Raw genomic sequence first — 19,690 nt, 5'->3', positions numbered from 1 at the left:
AATTCCTGTGTGCACACAGACTCATGCCATCTTTTTACGCACATAACACAGGCTGCCCCTTTCCTGGGACTGCATTTCTTACTGAACAACATCTTCACAAATTAAATCTCTGCCCACAATTCCTGTGCGCACACAGACTCATGCTATGTTTTTTGGAACAAAACAGTGTCCCTGAATAGTACCAAATTACTGTTACAGCCTGATACAGTTCCCTTATCATTTACAGAAGCAGAAAACAGCACATGTCCTAACAGCTCCTTAAGACCATGTCCATGTGTTACAGGGTGACTAATTAGACTAGATCAATTTAAATGAGGCCTTGCTGACGTTGAATGTGTTTGCATTACACAGTGCTATCTGAAACAGCACACAGAGCTGAGTACCACACATGAGAGTGTTGGAGAAGCTGCTGCGTGTGTGCCAAGAGTGTATTTTTAAACACTGTGTATTGTCTGGTGCAAGACAGATGAGCAAAGAGACTTCCAGAACTGCATGAAGACTGCAGGTATGTATGTAACAGTGCATGTGTGCTAAGGGTTAATTTGTGTAAACACAACAGGCTGCCCCTTTCCTGGGACTGCATTTCTTACTTAACAACATCTTCACAAATTAAATCTCTGCCCACATTTCCTGTGTTGCACACAGAGTCATGCCATCATTTTAGGCACATAACACAGGCTGCCCCTTTCCTGGAACTGCATTTCTTACTGAACAACATCTTCGCAAATTAAATCTCTGCCCACAATTCCTGTGTGCACACAGACTCATGTCATCATTTTAAGCACATAACACAGGCTGCCCCTTTCCTAGGACTGCATTTCTTACTGAACAACAACTTCACAAATTAAATCTCAGACAACAATTCCTATATACACACAGACTCATGCTGTGTTGGTAGGCACAAAACACAGGCTGCCCCTTTCCGGAGTTATCAATTCTTACAGAACTAATGCTTTTTTCAAATGTGCTGCCATTTTCCTCTCTTTTCTTTCAAAGTGATTTCTGCTAAATGCTAACCATCACAATTAAAAACAAGCTGTCCTTTTCTTTCAACTGCAAGTCTTACTTTTCAACAGCAACACAAATAACATCTCTGTCAACAATTCTTCTCTGCACACAGACTCATAGTTTGATGGTAGGCACAAAACAGTATTCCTCATTGTTACCAGTACACATTAACTTATGGTGAAAACATACTCCATAATATTTTACATATTCAAAACAGTTAAATATCTCGCAAAACAGAAAATGTAAATCACAACTTTAAACAAATAATCACAATTATTTTTTTTATATCTAAATTAACCACAAACACCTCCTCTCAAACTCATAACTCACCTTTAAAATTAGTTAATTGTGAAAGAAATGTGGCAGTCACACAGCAGTTTATCAGACCAGAATCTCTGAGCTGAACACCTTTCTCCTCTCAGCAGAACCAATTAATGGCACAGTTTCCCTCTCTTTTTTCACACATATACATGTTAATTTCAAATCTCAGTGCTTCCCACATTTTTTCAAATGACATTTCTATTTGTTGAAAACTTCAACCCCTTTCCAAATGTACCCTTCCCCCAACTTGACTTCTGCCTGCTACCATAGCAACAGGTCATGGAACACAGGTGTGAGCAGAGAGGTCAGAAGTTCAGCAGACAATGTTTCATTTCCAAAGAGCAAGAGTGCTTGACTTTTCAAACCTAACAGCAAATCCAAACTAATGTTCTTTGTTCACACATTTTTCTGAACCAATACAATACATGCTTTTTAAAATTTAAACATACAGCCTAGTTTTTAGTGTAGAATGGTTTGAAACAGCCAATGAGTTCTTTTTATAAGAAAAAGTATGTGTGCCCCCATTTTTCAACTGTCTTTCATTTCATATTGCCATTCTACTGAAAGACACCTCCTGAGTGCATCCAGATCTCCTTTGAAGATGTTCACAGTGTGGATTGTAGGTCACAGCTATGTCTTCTGGAGTGAAAAATTTGCAGAAAAAAGAGGTATGGTGAGAGACCTTGCTTTGCCAAATGTAGACATTAAATGGATTGGTCAGAGAGGGTTAAAGTGGCACCAATTAATGCCTTTGGTGAAAACCTTTCTACATCTCCCACAGCCTAACCTTATTATGGTGCACTGTGGTGGAAATGACCTAGGCACTTTAACTGGGGTAGGTCTGGAAATGCTTATTAAGGACACCTTTGTGCAATTGATGTCACTTTTTCCACAAACTGCCTTCGTATATTCTAACATATGCCAAAGGCAAAAGTGGAACTGGTCCAACCAATTTTGTCCGCAGATTGACAAAGCAAGGAAGCACGTCAACAAATCTATTTCTGCTTTCCTCAGAGACTATGGTATGGGTTCTATATACCACAACAACTTGCGTTACAACATGCAAGACATTTATAGAGGAGATGGTGTACACTTAACTGATGAAGGCAACAGAGTCTTCCTCTTGAACTTTAGACTCTGCATCGGTACTTACTTGTAGGTACCAAAAAACAAACAATAAACACAAGGGCTCTTTTTAGAGCCACCTTATATCTAAACACTTAAATGCGATTTTTTATTATTTTTTTTTTTAAGTTTTTTTTCGGGTGCGCGCTGGGTGCGCGCCCTCGGCGATATTTTTTTCAAAATATAAATATTTTTTTTTGCCCAACAAGGTCCTACTGTGACCCCCTTACAATGCCTAGTGGGTCAATATCTCCCCACTCAGCCCCCTTTTCAAGTTCTCCCCCTTTGTTTATCACCCCCTCTTTATGCGAGAGACAAAATGGCGGCCGCCGCTTCCTGATTTCCACCGATTCGAATGTTTACTGACATCTAACAACCAATCAGAAGTGCGCTCGCGATCGGCAAGGTGCGCGCACAGGACTTGCTCAGTGCGCGCACGGTACGCGCGTACAGATATATACATTGATTTAAATGCTAATTTCTCAGGAAATACTGAACAGATTTACACCAAACCTGCAAAAGGCACTTCATGGACATTATGGCTACCTCTCTGCCAAATTTCACATAATTCTGTTCAGCCGTTCGGGCTGTAGCTGCGACTAAAGTCCCTATGGAAAAATGCATGGGAAAACGCGTTTTGGGACCCCCCTTTTTTCTCGGCCCCCGCTTGACGAATCCCCCCGAAACTTTCAGGGTAGGAGCTGAGCGGAGCGCCCCATTAGTTTTGAAACTTTCGCGAGGATTCGTCAACCGGCGCCAAAGTTATTCAAAATAGAATTTTGAGATTTCCTATGGAAACACGGTCCTAACTATAACTACCTACTGGCGACCGCCAGTAGGTAATATATATATAGAGGGCTTGGAATTTTCCACATCCCTAGGAGCAGCGTGTGGATGGATTGCGATCGGCGGTGGTCCAGCAAGGCCCATCCAGGCCATCCAGGGCAGAATTTGGGAGATTTTAGCAGCAAGATTATGGAGGCACGAAATTAAAGCGCACTGCAATTCCCAGAAGACATTTGGGAGAGTCCACTTACCTCCACTCAGTACAAGTTCCGGGTGTGGGATCCCGGCTCTAGATTCAAGGAAATTCCCTTATGAGCACTTCCTTCAAACGGAAAAAAGAGACTCGCACTCCAGGGTCAATGTAAATATTATATTACTGACCAATAATATAATATTTACATTGACCCTGTAGTGCGAGTCTCTTTTTTCCGTTTGAGGGAAGTGCTCATAAGGGAATTTCCTTGAGGAAAAAATAAAAATAAAAAAAAATGAAAAAATATATATATATATATATATTTTCACTGAAAAAAACATAGGTTTCAGGGGCGTTATAGTTAGCTGGACATTTCCCTCGTACAAAACCCTAGAAATTCCCCTGTTATAGTTAGTTCAGCGAACTATAACTCGCGCCCCCGCAATGCACTGCTGATGACGTCACATATTACAAAATTACATCACTCATGACATGGTCAGTGACATCACTGATGACATCACTGATGACATCTCAAATGACATCACTGATGACATCACTGATGACATCATCCATTGAGTATGTGTTTATGAACAGTTTTATTATGTTTAATATATATAGGGAAAGGCCTGTTGAAGAATAAGTGGGTGTACAAGTGTGTGAATGGATGATTTTTTAGGTGCGCAACTGACTCTATAAGTGAGTCATTAAATATATCTTACTGCAGACTAGTGACTAAACTGTGTAAATGTCTGTATGTGTCTGTGTGTTGGTGTATAAGTGGCTGCATGGTTTTGTGAATAGCTATATGAGTGTCTATATGGGTTATTGATTGGTTGTCTGAGTATCTGTATGGGTGCCTGAGTGTTTGTGTGGGTAGGGTGTGTGTGACTCTGTGACTAGATGTGTGAGTGGGTGATTCTCTGGGTGCATGGTTTTAAGAGTGCATCTGTGATGGACTGTATGGTTGGGTGAGTGTATGTATGGGTGTGTTAGTGATTGAATGTATATCTCAGTTGTACATGTGTCAGTAACTACATATGTGAAACGCAGTGTATATGTGTGTAAGAGTATATAACTATCTATCTGTGAGAGTGTGTGATTTTGGGAGTGGCTGTATGCGTCATAGTGCAAGGATATCTGTGTCATGTGCTATTTGTTTTTCTGCAGGAAGACACAGAATTTGTTAGTATTTTTATGAGTAAGGGAACTTGAGTGTGTTTAACTGTATAGGTGAGTATATTGGACTGTGATTAATTATTTGCATGACTGACTAGATGTGTCAGTACCTCAATGGATGATTGGCGGTGTGTGAGTGTCTATATAGGTGTATAAATGCACAGAGTGACTGTAAGTATGAGTGACTGTAGAGGTGAGTGAGTGGACATGTATGTAGACCTAAAAGTCAATGAGTGCATGAGTAGTTATTGGTATTGGAGTATCTATGGTTGTCAAAATGGCCGTCTGAAATTTTGAGTCGGTGTATCAAAGGTTATATTAGGGTGTGAGAAGATGCACTAATTTATCACATGGATGACGTCATCAGTGATGTCATCAGTGATGTCATTTGAGATGTCATCAGTGATGTCATCAGTGATGTCACTGACCATGTCATGAGTGATGTCATATGTGACATCATCAGCAGTGCATTGCGGGGGCGCGAGTTATAGTTAGCTGAACTAACTATAAAAGGGGAATTTCTAGGGTTTTGTACGAGGGAAATGTCCAGCTAACTGTAACGCCCCTGAAACCTATGTTTTTTTCAGTGAATTTCTAAGGTTTTTTAAATGCCAATTCCTATCTATAACGTGCCTGAAACCTATGGTTTTTTCAGTGAATTTCAAAGGTTTTTTAAATGCCAATTCCTAACTATAACGTGCATGAAACCTATGTTTTTTTCAGTGAATTTCAAAGGTTTTTTAAATGCTAATTCCTATCTATAACTTATCTCTGAAGATATCATGTTTAATGATTTTGATTGGATTTCTATATTTTTCAAATTCAGTGTGTCATTTCATTAATTACATTTTTTTTAAATACTTTTTTATCACCATGTTTAAACGTATTTTTCCAATTAATTCTTTTAAAAATTAAAAAATATTATTTGAACTTAATGGGTTTTTCAAACATATTTTTTTATGTTTTTCAAAATATTTTGTTAACTATAAGTGCAAAACTTTATTTTATATATATTTTTTTCCATGTTTTTGGATCCGCTAACCCACCGCGAGAGGATCCGTGCATCCAACGTGATAGGATGCGCGCACCATGCGCGCATTTTGCCGTTTTTTTTTTTTTTAAAGTGGGGCCCCAGGGGGTCCTTCTGTGATCCCCTAAGAACCTCTAGAGGGTCAGAGTATTTCCACTCTGCCCCCTTTATATGTTTTACACACTTATTCCCATTGCTTCGCCAATTCCTAACTATAACGTGCATGAAGCCTATGGTTTTTTCAGTGAATTTCAAAGGTTTTTTAAATGCTAATTCCAATCTATAACTTATCTCTGAAGATATCATGTTTAATGATTTTGATTGGATTTCTATATTTTTTAAATTCAGTGTGTCATTTCATTAATTACATTTTTTTTTAAATACTTTTTTTCACCATTTTTAAACGTATTTTTTCAATTAATTCTTTTAAAAATTAAAAAATATTATTTGAACTTAATGGGTTTTTCAAACATATTTTTTGATATTTTTCAAAATATTTTTTTTACTATATGTGCAAAACTTTATTTTATATATATTTTTTCCATGTTTTTGGATCCGCGAACCCACCGCGAGAGGATCCGTGCATCCAACGCGATAGGATGCGCGCACCATGCACGCATTTCGACGTTTTTTTTTTTAAACGGGGACCCCCTAAGCACCTCTAGAGGGTCAGAGTATTTCCACTCTGCCCCCTTTATATGTTTTACACACTTATTCCCCTTGCTTCTTCAGCCTTGCTTCTACCGACGCAGAAAATGGCTGCCAACAGTTCCTGGTTTCGAATGTAGAGAGACACTCAACAGCCAATTAGCATTCAGCGCACGATCGGGAGGGTGCGCACTCGGTTCGGGGAGGGTGCGCGTACGGTGCGGGTAGGGTCTGCGGATCCTCCTCGGCCATAGATATCACTATTTTTTTTACCCTAATTTTCTCAGGAACTACTGAACAGATTCACACCATTTATGCAAAAGGCACGAGTCTGAACTGAGGACTACCTCTTTGCCTAATTTGGTGTCATTCCGTTCAGCGGTTAGGGCTGTAGCTGCGACAACAGATCCTATGGGAAATTGCAGGGGGAAAACGCATTTTGGGACCCCCCTTTTTACTCGGCCCCCGCTTGACGAATCACCACAAAACTTTCAGGGTATGAGCGGAGCTGAGCTGGCCAAAAGTATGGAAAATTTTGCGAAGATTCGTCAATCGGCGCCAGACTTATTGGGAATAGAATGTTGCGGATTTCCTATGGAAAATAGGTCCTAACTATAACTATCTACTGGCAACCGCCAGTAGATAATATTTGTATATATATATATATATATCCAACATAAGCAGGTAAGCCCCAAAAGGAAGGAAGCCTCAGGCAGAATAATTCGCTCTTGGTTTATTGAATGACAACGTGCACGCAGGCAGACTCTCAGAGCTTCAGCATCAAAGTTAACATGATACGCCATACGCGTTTCGGGAGTCTTGCTATTCCCTTCTTCAGTGGCGCGGAAAGTAAAGACTGACAGCAAAGTTTGTTTCACACACCTTCGTATTGAAGTACTTGCCACAGTGGGCGTGGCCATCTCACAGGCTTCTGGTACTTGTGGTGTGCTAATTATAATCCTCAGTGGGCTTGCAAAGTCAAGTCTTTAAAATTAAAAATGAATAGTTTCCCAAGTGGGTAGATGCAGAGTCTTTGTGGCTGCCTGCTCCGCTTTGTCGTTGTCACACGGAGCGTCGAAACAACACCATCCTGCCGATGGCACTGACCTCGTCTGTCTTCCGTTGCTGCCGGCGCCAGGTGGGGCCGGCACGGACTCGCACAGCGATGGGCTTCGTTCCGCGGCTGGGCAACAGCCGTATATATCCAACATAAGCAGGTAAGCCCCAAAAGGAAGGAAGCCTCAGGCAGAATAATTCGCTCTTGGTTTATTGAATGACAACGTGCACGCAGGCAGACTCTCAGAGCTTCAGCATCAAAGTTAACATGATACGCCATACGCGTTTCGGGAGTCTTGCTATTCCCTTCTTCAGTGGCGCGGAAAGTAAAGACTGACAGCAAAGTTTGTTTCACACACCTTCATATTGAAGTACTTGCCACAGTGGGCGTGGCCATCTCACAGGCTTCTGGTACTTGTGGTGTGCTAATTATAATCCTCAGTGGGCTTGCAAAGTCAAGTCTTTAAAATTAAAAATGAATAGTTTCCCAAGTGGGTAGATGCAGAGTCTTTGTGGCTGCCTGCTCCGCTTTGTCGTTGTCACACGGAGCGTCGAAACAACACCATCCTGCCGATGGCACTGACCTCGTCTGTCTTCCGTTGCTGCTGGCGCCAGGTGGGGCCGGCACGGACTCGCACAGCGATGGGCTTCGTTCCGCGGCTGGGCAACAGCCGTATATATCCAACATAAGCAGGTAAGCCCCAAAAGGAAGGAAGCCTCAGGCAGAATAATTCGCTCTTGGTTTATTGAATGACAACGTGCACGCAGGCAGACTCTCAGAGCTTCAGCATCAAAGTTAACATGATACGCCATACGCGTTTCGGGAGTCTTGCTATTCCCTTCTTCAGTGGCGCGGAAAGTAAAGACTGACAGCAAAGTTTGTTTCACACACCTTCGTATTGAAGTACTTGCCACAGTGGGCGTGGCCATCTCACAGGCTTCTGGTACTTGTGGTGTGCTAATTATAATCCTCAGTGGGCTTGCAAAGTCAAGTCTTTAAAATTAAAAATGAATAGTTTCCCATGTGGGTAGATGCAGAGTCTTTGTGGCTGCCTGCTCCGCTTTGTCGTTGTCACACGGAGCGTCGAAACAACACCATCCTGCCGATGGCACTGACCTCGTCTGTCTTCCGTTGCTGCCGGCGCCAGGTGGGGCCGGCACGGACTCGCACAGCGATGGGCTTCGTTCCGCGGCTGGGCAACAGCCGTATATATCCAACATAAGCAGGTAAGCCCCAAAAGGAAGGAAGCCTCAGGCAGAATAATTCGCTCTTGGTTTATTGAATGACAACGTGCACGCAGGCAGACTCTCAGAGCTTCAGCATCAAAGTTAACATGATACGCCATACGCGTTTCGGGAGTCTTGCTATTCCCTTCTTCAGTGGCGCGGAAAGTAAAGACTGACAGCAAAGTTTGTTTCACACACCTTCGTATTGAAGTACTTGCCACAGTGGGCGTGGCCATCTCACAGGCTTCTGGTACTTGTGGTGTGCTAATTATAATCCTCAGTGGGCTTGCAAAGTCAAGTCTTTAAAATTAAAAATGAATAGTTTCCCAAGTGGGTAGATGCAGAGTCTTTGTGGCTGCCTGCTCCGCTTTGTCGTTGTCACACGGAGCGTCGAAACAACACCATCCTGCCGATGGCACTGACCTCGTCTGTCTTCCGTTGCTGCCGGCGCCAGGTGGGGCCGGCACGGACTCGCACAGCGATGGGCTTCGTTCCGCGGCTGGGCAACAGCCGTATATATCCAACATAAGCAGGTAAGCCCCAAAAGGAAGGAAGCCTCAGGCAGAATAATTCGCTCTTGGTTTATTGAATGACAACGTGCACGCAGGCAGACTCTCAGAGCTTCAGCATCAAAGTTAACATGATACGCCATACGCGTTTCGGGAATCTTGCTATTCCCTTCTTCAGTGGCGCGGAAAGTAAAGACTGACAGCAAAGTTTGTTTCACACACCTTCGTATTGAAGTACTTGCCACAGTGGGCGTGGCCATCTCACAGGCTTCTGGTACTTGTGGTGTGCTAATTATAATCCTCAGTGGGCTTGCAAAGTCAAGTCTTTAAAATTAAAAATGAATAGTTTCCCAAGTGGGTAGATGCAGAGTCTTTGTGGCTGCCTGCTCCGCTTTGTCGTTGTCACACGGAGCGTCGAAACAACACCATCCTGCCGATGGCACTGACCTCGTCTGTCTTCCGTTGCTGCCGGCGCCAGGTGGGGCCGGCACGGACTCGCACAGCGATGGGCTTCGTTCCGCGGCTGGGCAACAGCCGTATATATCCAACATAAGCAGGTAAGCCCCAAAAGGAAGGAAGCCTCAGGCAGAATAATTCACTCTTGGTTTATTGAATGACAACGTGCACGCAGGCAGACTCTCAGAGCTTCAGCATCAAAGTTAACATGATACGCCATACGCGTTTCGGGAGTCTTGCTATTCCCTTCTTCAGTGGCGCGGAAAGTAAAGACTGACAGCAAAGTTTGTTTCACACACCTTCGTATTGAAGTACTTGCCACAGTGGGCGTGGCCATCTCACAGGCTTCTGGTACTTGTGGTGTGCTAATTATAATCCTCAGTGGGCTTGCAAAGTCAAGTCTTTAAAATTAAAAATGAATAGTTTCCCAAGTGGGTAGATGCAGAGTCTTTGTGGCTGCCTGCTCCGCTTTGTCGTTGTCACACGGAGCGTCGAAACAACACCATCCTGCCGATGGCACTGACCTCGTCTGTCTTCCGTTGCTGCCGGCGCCAGGTGGGGCCGGCACGGACTCGCACAGTGATGGGCTTCGTTCCGCGGCTGGGCAACAGCCGTATATATCCAACATAAGCAGGTAAGCCCCAAAAGGAAGGAAGCCTCAGGCAGAATAATTCGCTCTTGGTTTATTGAATGACAACGTGCACGCAGGCAGACTCTCAGAGCTTCAGCATCAAAGTTAACATGATACGCCATACGCGTTTCGGGAGTCTTGCTATTCCCTTCTTCAGTGGCGCGGAAAGTAAAGACTGACAGCAAAGTTTGTTTCACACACCTTCGTATTGAAGTACTTGCCACAGTGGGCGTGGCCATCTCACAGGCTTCTGGTACTTGTGGTGTGCTAATTATAATCCTCAGTGGGCTTGCAAAGTCAAGTCTTTAAAATTAAAAATGAATAGTTTCCCAAGTGGGTAGATGCAGAGTCTTTGTGGCTGCCTGCTCCGCTTTGTCGTTGTCACACGGAGCGTCGAAACAACACCATCCTGCCGATGGCACTGACCTCGTCTGTCTTCCGTTGCTGCCGGCGCCAGGTGGGGCCGGCACGGACTCGCACAGCGATGGGCTTCGTTCCGCGGCTGGGCAACAGCCGTATATATCCAACATAAGCAGGTAAGCCCCAAAAGGAAGGAAGCCTCAGGCAGAATAATTCGCTCTTGGTTTATTGAATGACAACGTGCACGCAGGCAGACTCTCAGAGCTTCAGCATCAAAGTTAACATGATACGCCATACGCGTTTCGGGAGTCTTGCTATTCCCTTCTTCAGTGGCGCGGAAAGTAAAGACTGACAGCAAAGTTTGTTTCACACACCTTCGTATTGAAGTACTTGCCACAGTGGGCGTGGCCATCTCACAGGCTTCTGGTACTTGTGGTGTGCTAATTATAATCCTCAGTGGGCTTGCAAAGTCAAGTCTTTAAAATTAAAAATGAATAGTTTCCCAAGTGGGTAGATGCAGAGTCTTTGTGGCTGCCTGCTCCGCTTTGTCGTTGTCACACGGAGCGTCGAAACAACACCATCCTGCCAATGGCACTGACCTCGTCTGTCTTCCGTTGCTGCCAGCGCCAGGTGGGGCCGGCACGGACTCGCACAGCGATGGGCTTCGTTCCGTGGCTGGGCAACAGCCGTATATATCCAACATAAGCAGGTAAGCCCCAAAAGGAAGGAAGCCTCAGGCAGAATAATTCGCTCTTGGTTTATTGAATGACAACGTGCACGCAGGCAGACTCTCAGAGCTTCAGCATCAAAGTTAACATGATACGCCATACGCGTTTCGGGAGTCTTGCTATTCCCTTCTTCAGTGGCGCGGATTATAATTAGCACACCACAAGTACCAGAAGCCTGTGAGATGACCACGCCCACTTTGGCAAGTACTTCAATACGAAGGTGTGTTAAACAAACTTTGCTGTCAGTCTTTACTTTCCGCGCCACTGAAGAAGGGAATAGCAAGACTCCCGAAACGCGTATGGCGTATCATGTTAACTTTGATGCTGAAGCTCTGAGAGTCTGCCTGCGTGCACGTTGTCATTCAATAAACCAAGAGCGAATTATTCTGCCTGAGGCTTCCTTCCTTTTGGGGCTTACCTGCTTATGTTGGATATATACGGCTGTTGCCCAGCCGCGGAACGAAGCCCATCGCTGTGCGAGTCCGTGCCGGCCCCACCTGGCGCCGGCAGCAACGGAAGACAGACGAGGTCAGTGCCATCGGCAGGATGGTGTTGTTTCGACGCTCCGTGTGACAACGACAAAGCGGAGCAGGCAGCCACAAAGACTCTGCATCTACCCACTTGGGAAACTATTCATTTTGAATTTTAAAGACTTGACTTTGCAAGCCCACTGAGGATTATAATTAGCACACCACAAGTACCAGAAGCCTGTGAGATGGCCACGCCCACTGTGGCAAGTACTTCAATACGAAGGTGTGTTAAACAAACTTTGCTGTCAGTCTTTACTTTCCGCGCCACTGAAGAAGGGAATAGCAAGACTCCCGAAACGCGTATGGCGTATCATGTTAACTTTGATGCTGAAGCTCTGAGAGTCTGCCTGCGTGCACGTTGTCATTCAATAAACCAAGAGCGAATTATTCTGCCTGAGGCTTCCTTCCTTTTGGGGCTTACCTGCTTATGTTGGATATATATATATATATATATGTTTTTCTATTAGAAACCTAATTTTAAGATTCTTCGCTATAAGACTATGCTTTTCAATGCCATTCCAGCAGGAAGCTTCTGTAGACTTTGTGTGAGAATATTCATTAGGTATTTCAGCTGTCTATTGAACTCAGTCACCCCACTCCTTGTGTAGCACTTCTCTCATCTGAGCACATTGAAGCTGCTTCTAGACTATTTTGAATGCTACATAAAAAATATTAAGATCAAATAAAACATAAAATAAAATCTGAACTGTTTTGACACGATCCCCCACCCATTTATGTGATGAGGTCTCCCTTCCTCTTAGTATAAAATACAGATACATAGATATTGCTAACAGATACAAATGCCATTTAGTTTGTCCATTTTATAGACTCACTGCAGTCTCCAGCTCTAGCTTCTTTACTTCACTCTTATGTTATGATTTGAAACCTCCATTGTCTTGCAGTGCATTGCAGTTCCCTTTCTATAGAGCTTTATGTGCCTAATCATACATTTTAGGTTTGAGTTGAGAGGCGGCTTTAGCTGTTTCCCCTGAACTCTTGTGAATTATGCATATCATACACATAACATACAAAGAGAGAGGGTCTTGGTCAGCCTATGTCTGCCATTTCTGGCTTGAACGGACATTGTCATTTTGGATCTGCCCACAAGGTAGCATACCTAAAGCGAGACAATGGTTCAGTCCTCTTCAGCCATTGGTCTGCTGGCAGTCTAATTCACACTCTGGAGCAGCTCTTCTTACAGCCTTTGGGTAACTGAAGCATGAGTGTTGGCATTTTGCCTGTTTGTAGTAGAACTGGCACTTTGAAGGTGAGCTGCCCAGAACAAAAGTAGTCTGCCTCCAGCCAACAAACGCAGGCGCCACAAATCGGCATAATAGTCAGTATGCAAATTAGCAGAACTTTGCCGCCCTATAGCGCTGTACGAAATGCATAATATCGTCATTAGTAGGCTTTTATTTGAAATACTGTATTTATATATTGTAGGTATTGTAGCGCTGGTGCTGCCCTGAGGATAAGACACGTGTCCTTCGTCAGTTCTTAATCTGAAGCCCACACAGACAGACAGCAAACTAAAAGCGTGGGAAAGTCACAAGAAAATGACAGCTTTGTTCAGGGTAACTTGTATTTGAGTGTCGCATGTCTGCTCTCTGCAGAGGGTATCTCTATTCCATAAGCTACGTTGAAATGCAAGCAGTTTGTAGCAAATTATTGAAGGCTGAGCAACTTTTTAATCATATTTTATTTGATCATTTCTTTCGAGCCTGTGTTTGTAAAGTCAATGGGAAACCAAAAATAAGTTCGATTCGCTGCTCCCATCACAGCTCTGTTCCTCACACTTTTTCTGCCACTACGCCATTTTCACCCAAATTCTGGGTTCCCAGGTCATTTCCAGCACCACATCCATACATATCACACACTATAAAGCCATACAGCACATTCGCATTCAATAGCCCCAAACTATTGGAGTCGTCAATGCTTGTTTTATTATGTGTCTGGTCTTGCCCAGTCCCTACCTACACTCAGCTCCAGTTACTGACCTCACCTCCTGTGGAAAGCAGCATCCTCGCGCTAGAATACGCGGCCTAACATCTTAGAGGAGTTTAGCTTCTGCCGAGCAGCCCTTCCATTCTCCTACGCCATGCAAGCTGTGTTGAAAACTCACTGGAAGGGAAAAGATAGTCTTATCTAAAAATAACAGCCAGGCCGCTCTAAACAAGATATCGTTATGAAAGCGGCGGCTGAATTCCAAATCAAAGCCCTTGCCAAAATAAAAACGCTGCACGTGTGACTGGAATGTGAGGGAGCTGTTTATGGTTCGCACTGCACTGCGGCGGGGGAGGGGGGGGGGCGACGGGTGAGCACAGAAATCAAACGAGCGGGGAATGGATATGCGGAGGCAAGGAGAAACACAGAAAGAAGTATTATGATTCCTGGACCGGAATATCTGAAGCAGGGTATGGGGGAGGGGAGGGGCTGGGAATTTGGGGACCGAATGTTACTAACGGATTTCAGGAGCCAGTGGTAACCAATAGAGTACGCGATGGTTAACCAATACTTATGGAATCTAGTTAAGCTTAGCTAGAAGTAATGTTGGCTCAGTCAGACAGTCAAAGTATAGCCATGTGAAGGAGGCACCGGCATGGGTACCCGGTGACGTGACCTGGCAGGAAGTTAAACAAGCAGGAAATTAATTGAGCAGGATGTCACCTGCTTTGCAGTCCTTCTAGTCCATGGGTACTCACAAACATTTTCCTAGGGGCCGCAAAGTTTTGTCTTTGGTGTGACTGAGGACCGCACTGATGGGGGTGTAAAGTGGGTGTAGAGCAGGGCTCGAGTCGGGGTACCACGCGGGTGGACGGCGTCCCCCCACTTATTTTACCGGGAGTTCGATAACTGGAGCAAATGGAGCCATACATTCACTCTTTGTCCTCTCTGAGGCGAGATCGGAGCTCATTCAGATCGCTGCTCACGCGCTGGCTTCTCTGATGCAATCACATCTAAGGGGTAAGCGAGGGGAGGCAATGAGTCTGATGGGGCAATCCACCTTTCGTGACGTCACTTCCTGTCGTGACATCAGCGTCCCCCCACTTCTTGTTTTAGGACTTGTGCCCTGGTTTCGAGGAAGTGAAGCATGTATGTCTACTGGTTGAACTCCATTGTGCAAAGTGAAACCAGAAAACCTCGGATGAATCCCGACTTCTCCACTTGATCAAACTGTGTTAACCTGGGAAAATGTTTTATTTAAATTTCCCTCCTTTTTCTTCATTATCACACATAAAAGGACCTTGAAATACATTAATTCAGGATGCCTGTTGTACAAAGCCATCACATGTGCTTGCATGTAATCACTAAGGGCATTGTTGACAGGGTGGGGGTGGGGAGAGAGCATGAACGATTCTAAATTCATGTTTGAAAACCATCACTCAAAAAAGAAATACTTCTGAATGCACTGCTAGAATTTGATTTACAAAGGCGAAATGGTTCTGCAGGTCAATGAAATAAACTTTTTCTGAAAAGACGATCATATTTTTACATGTTTGTTGCCTTTAAAAATGAAGGTGTTCCTAAAGTTAATGGCCTAGCTTTCTTTTGTTTGACTGCAATTAACCTTTAAATAACCGCTTCCTGCCTATTTAACTTTTTTTAATGTTAGTGCTGGATTGAGTATAGAGCAGCCCAGTGCTACTGCTGCTCAGGGGCCGCATGTAAAGGTCAGGAGGACCGCTTGCGGCCCCCGGGCATACTTTGGGTATCACTGTTATAGTCTATCTGTGTGTCTCCCGACACTGACATAGGCTCATAGCCATCCACGCTACTGATATCACTTCTTCACTAGTCAAATCCGACTCCTGCCTGCAGTGGAAACCTCTGACCCATGGGAAAATTCATCCCATGACTATCGAAGGTGCTGACCAGTGATAGACCGTGAAGTGAACTACAACTTATCACATAATTATTGCAGAAGGACCATGTTTCTTTCCTCTCTGACTGAGATATGGCTAGACAGATATCTGCTTCACTCAGTAGACCCATAAACTAAGGCATCTTGCCAACAAGCTGGTTTGCTTCCAATAGCTGGATTAGATACAGTATAACCACTTATTCACTGGGTTGCTTGGGGGAACACTGGACTTATTTCTCCTGCACATGATGATTGGAAACTGGAGACATTTAACCTATGTGCAGACCCCACTACATTCACCTTGCCAGGTGCGGCTCCTACGTTATGGTGAGGGATGCTCGGCCCACTGCTGAAAGGCAACAAATGAAAAATAAAATTATAATAAAACTACCTCATTATCACTTTATTTTTCACTTCCTTGGCTGAGTCTAGGGAGAGTCTAGGGATAGGTGGGGCCATGCTCTGTGTCAAGAGCAGCCAGGCCCAGGGAGGAGGAGGGGTAGGTGCTCTGTAAGTGCACATGTCGGCTTGGCCGGCCATCTTGAGACGGCCAAACAGACATGTGCACTTACATTTTTCCAACCCAGCTGTCTTGCACAGCCAGATGGGAGGAAAGGCACAGGCTCCCTGTCCCTAATCAGCGGCAGTCCAGCCCGCTCAGACCAATCCCAGAGCTTCTCTCATGCATTAGAGCAGCATCTGGTTTTGGCTAGGTAGGGGAGCAGAGAAGCACTGAGGAGGTGTCCAGGAGCGGCAGTTAAGTTCTCTTAAAAATGTTTTTTATTATTCCTCCAGTTCCCCACCCCCGCGCTACCTCACCAAGGTCTAGTGGCAGCAGCCACCAGTGCCACTTTCACAATTTTTAGAATTGTGCACATGGACAAAAAGTAAAGGAATGGAAAACATCAATCCCACTGATCAGAATCAAGATATGAGTATTTTTCTCTGGGTAACGTGGGTTTGTTCACATTAACTTGGACGTTTACCTACAATTTAGCTCATGCCCCTACTCCTCTGCCAATGACAGAGAGAGCAAAAGATGGACCATTTGGAGTTAAAACACCATAATCGACCTCAAAATCAACCGGGCTGCCATCACTATCCATAAAACATTGACCCCAACTTGTCACCCACAATCTCTGGATCATCCTCTCGTACCAAAGGGTTCAACAACTCCACTGCGCCTAGCCACTCGAACTTGAGTCATTTCCACAATGCATGCCACGTTCACGCACCTACGGACCTCCAACCAGATCATTTTTATTCCACCTTTGCACTGAGGAGAAACAATATAATGCCTATAAAGCCTAGCAGATTTACTTACAGGGTTCCTTTTTCCACCATAACTTCTCAACAGACTCGGTAGTCTTTCTACTAATGTGATGAATTTTAATGGCTTCCTGCATTGCCTCTATGTTGTGTCTCGTCTTATTCTTCTTAGCTACAGCCATACAAACTCTCCTTCCAATCCACATTGCCATCCAACCAGGTGCCAACTTGGTGAACTGCTGACTACAGTACAGCAAATGAAATAGAAAATTCCCAGTCATAACTGGAGAGAGGGGTTTAAAGAAACATAAAACAACAAAGATGCCTCCACCTCACTAGCCTACGTTGTAATTTATTTTGTACTCTGATTAACCTGCTCAAATTGTTTATTATGCGAGGGGCGTGAACTGGCCCACCCTCCTCAAAAATGTGCACATTTCACTCCAGGTATATTCAGCTCCTTTAAAACCAGCAAGTGATAGGGGAGTCTATGCCTAGCAGACATTGTATCACAAAAAGTGAGGGCGGTCCACAAACCTAATATTCACCCACAAAGTTAAAGACTAACAAATATTGATGCTTAATGCTGCGTCAAACGTATTTTTTTGAAATGGTCTGATTAAAAAACTGCTGTCTTTTTCCAAGATTCCTCTGGACATGGTGTGGAAAATGCACTTAAAAACTCCAGTTAAGCACTTGAGAACTTCACTATTCCAGGTTTTCATTACCTCGCTATATCGCATATAAGGCTTTATCATCACACCTTTATTTATGTATATGAGAGTTTTATATAGAGTTAGCTAGACCTGAAGGTATCAGAGCACTTTACAACAAAAATGTTCACATAACTTTTGAGATATATACGAAACACATTACGCTATAGTTGCCAATACAGCATTTGAAAGGCACTGTTCGAACTTTAAACAATCGTCAACTTTTAACCTGCACGTGTTGTTAAATATTCAAGAAAATGTTACAAAAAAATATCGTTAAGTTTTAAAAAATCTATGAACTTTTAACCTGCACGTATTGTAGAATGTTCTAGAAAGTGTGTTGATAGAATACGTTGCACTTCTGACTTCTATGTGTTGTTCAATATTTAAAAAACGGTTCATATGGAAAATTAAAAAGAAACCAATAGAGAAGTTTTGAAGCCTAAAAGAATCAAGGAACTATTCTAATTTATTCTTTACATGTATTTACGTGTGCAGCAACAAAATTATAGACACAACAGCAGTAGGAAGAGGAAGAAGCAGGCAGTGGGGGGAGGGGGGGAGATGGGCAGAATGGCACACATGCACAATTAAGTACAACACACATATAGACTAACAATGGCCAAAATGAAACACACCAACAAGCAGCACAAGTCACACAACCCGCCAACATCACACCACTGAACGAGCATAGAAGTGAAAACCACGCTGCATTCATACAGGATGTGTACAAAGGCCAGTCGTTGGTGTTGTGGGATGTCTGCGACCGTGGTCATCATGGATGAGATGCCCAGCATGGGGCACATGGTCGAGTTCACTGTGTGATATGTTGCCAAACGGCTGCACCTCCCTCCCACGAGCCCCCACACTTTTTTACCGTGCGCTGTTGTATCTTGAGCACACCATTGTAATGCCTATTTGCGCATGTCCTGCTACATTCCAACTACAACATCACAGTGCCGTTTGGAGGTGGTGCATGCCAGTTTACAACATCAACTGCTGCGGCTCTTGTAGCAGGCCACACCAGAACACAGAGACACAATTACCACACTTCCTGTACACGGACATGTCCGAAACACCCCGTTCCCCTTGCCAGATAGGCACACCCCTGCACTGACCTGTGAACCCCAGACCAGCACACGCCAGTTGTGCATGCAGGAGGATGTGTGCGTAGCTACACATCCAGGCTCACTGCCAACGCTGAGGTGACAGCACACTGTGATGTTGCAGGGCTCGTGCCTATCATGCTAAGACAATGACCATAGGGACACACTTACTAAGATGTGGGTTTGGGGGGCATTGGCGGTCCTGGAGTTGTTGAGATGAGTCTTCTGTCCCTCATGGGTATCCCTGTATCATGCTCATTGACTCTATGGTACCTGTGGGTGTTCTGGTGTGGCTCTTGACTGTGATCCCTTTCATGGTGCAGGTAGTTGTCCTGCTTAACACCAGCAGAAAGCAGGTGTAAAATCCCTGGTGCTAACGTGTCTTATCGCCGGAATTTATTTCGCATTGCAATTGGTGTGAAAGTTGTGATGGGATTTTTTTCAGGTGCAGAACAATATACAAACTGAGCAGTGTATCTCATCAAGATCCAGCACCTAACGCACTATTCCCAATCAATATAAATACAATGAGATTTATTAATAGATTTTGTGTGTACACTGTAACTGTAGCCAATACCTCAGTGCAATTCATACAGGATTTTAGTATTTAGAATAAATCGGAAAGGTGCACCTCGTATCTTTTTGCACGGGAACCGCTACTCTCCATTTCATTATCAGCACTTTAACGGAAGTAAAATTGAGATGAATCTAACACACTATTCAGAAGTTAGTGCAAACTGCAAATATCACCAGTATTCCAGCAATAAGTCCCCCAAAATTTAACACCATGGTGGACTCCATCAAATAACAGTAATAAGAACAAGAAAGAGTCACACAGCAGTTAAGAGAACAACCAAAAACGTTATTAATTTTTTTTCAAACTTTATTTTTTATTATTATAAATATATAAACGAAAAACTATTTTCAAACTTTATTTTTTTATTAACATATATATG

This window comes from Triturus cristatus, chromosome 1_2 (genome assembly GCF_964204655.1).
Source record: "Triturus cristatus chromosome 1_2, aTriCri1.1, whole genome shotgun sequence".
NCBI classification, from domain to species: Eukaryota; Metazoa; Chordata; class Amphibia; order Caudata; family Salamandridae; genus Triturus; species Triturus cristatus.
Note: the sequence above shows the minus strand (reverse complement) of the source record.